Raw genomic sequence first — 1699 nt, forward strand, 5'->3', positions numbered from 1 at the left:
CTATTATAAAGTACATAAGTTGATATTTATGCTAGTTGACAAAACACACATTCCACATAATTCGACACTGCCTAGTACATTTGGCCAGAACTTTTTGACCAATGCCTAAGAGTGTCTTTTGAAATCCTGTTTAAACCATAATCGATTTTACCATGCAAAACCAAAATTGTTCTCAGTGAATCTTGTACTATCAACTCCAATCCCAATTTAACCATTGTTCACAGAACTCACAGAATCCTGCTGATATTCACAGACCCTGATGATAATCTGAATGTGTTATTCTTCTTGTTGACTTTACCATAAAACCATAGTCATTTGTGGACTAATTAGAATAAGCAGCAATTATTCTGATCTACTATAGTCGATTCAAAAGTGGTAGTAAGATGAGTATGTTGTTAAATTTGGATTTTTTATGATTTGCAGATGTCCAGTAGTCATAAAAGAATCTATAGTTCCACTCAACAACTCATTTTCGATATGGAAAATTTATTTGTGATAATAACATATGCGATTTGTCTACTTTCTAAGTGGCTACCTGTCTAAATTCTCTTGATATTTACAAGAGTCGTACTTTGACTTAGCATCAAATTTCCATTATTTTGTTTTCACCAATTTTTCAAGTAGATAATAGGTACACTAAATATAAAATTAAAGTAACAAATAAATAAAATATGAATAAATTAAATTAAAATAGGCACAACTTTGTGCAAGGTTTTGAAAGAGACATCAGAAGTATAACTTCAATGAATATTTATATGAAAACATACGTATCATTAGATCATCGAAAAAATGCACAACTTTTGGTATTGATTGGTTTTTTGGCTTCTCTTTGATGCCGTTGTAAGCAGTGTAGACATCGATAAAGGCTTCTCTTGCGCTGTCTTCATTCTGATAAAAAAAAGAAAATAGATTAATTATTGATTGATTAAAATTATTTATTTTAATATGATATTTACGTCGTTTGCACCCAGCATCATGACCATCACCAATGCAAGCTCAATAATCATCAATATCACAAAGACGATTGAAAACTGATGAAGAAATAAACAAACATAGGACATTCAATTTGAAACAATTTTCTCAAATTCATTATTCAAATTAATTAATCAAATTAATTAATTAATAATAATTACAAGTGGTATTATAAATATGTGCTCACAGATCAGTTGTAAGTCAACACTGAATAAGTGTAGTTCACTTGTTCATTTACAATTCCATTTTTGAAAGAATACCAAGTTGCTTTAGAGATATTTGTTGTTAAAAATAGACATAGAATATTTATTATTGAATACATTTCTCAAATACACTATTCAAATTAATTGTATGGTTTGAAAATTACAAGAGATATCATAAATAAATGCATAAATGCACAAGAATACCAAGTTACTTATGTCCTAATAGCACAAGGCAATATTATAGAATGGTGAATTTTTCTAGTTTCCTTCATTCAAAAAAAATCTAGCGCTTGCCCTGTGCATCCGGGCCTAACTAAAAATGTATAAGAAATGGTTGTATTAGGTGAGGACGACATGGCAAGCACTCGAACTAATGACTATAGTAGTATATGTATTTATCTTAAGGTGAAATACCACTTACACCTATTTATTTATTCTTACCACTCTGACAGATAGAGCACATTCTTTAAAAGCAGCATAACATCCAAAGAAACACCAAACAAAGATAAAAACAGCGCAAAATA

This window comes from Ctenocephalides felis, unplaced genomic scaffold (genome assembly GCF_003426905.1).
Source record: "Ctenocephalides felis isolate EL2017-DRISC unplaced genomic scaffold, ASM342690v1 CF-g0.4_SCAFFOLD_00845, whole genome shotgun sequence".
NCBI lineage: Eukaryota > Metazoa > Arthropoda > Insecta > Siphonaptera > Pulicidae > Ctenocephalides > Ctenocephalides felis.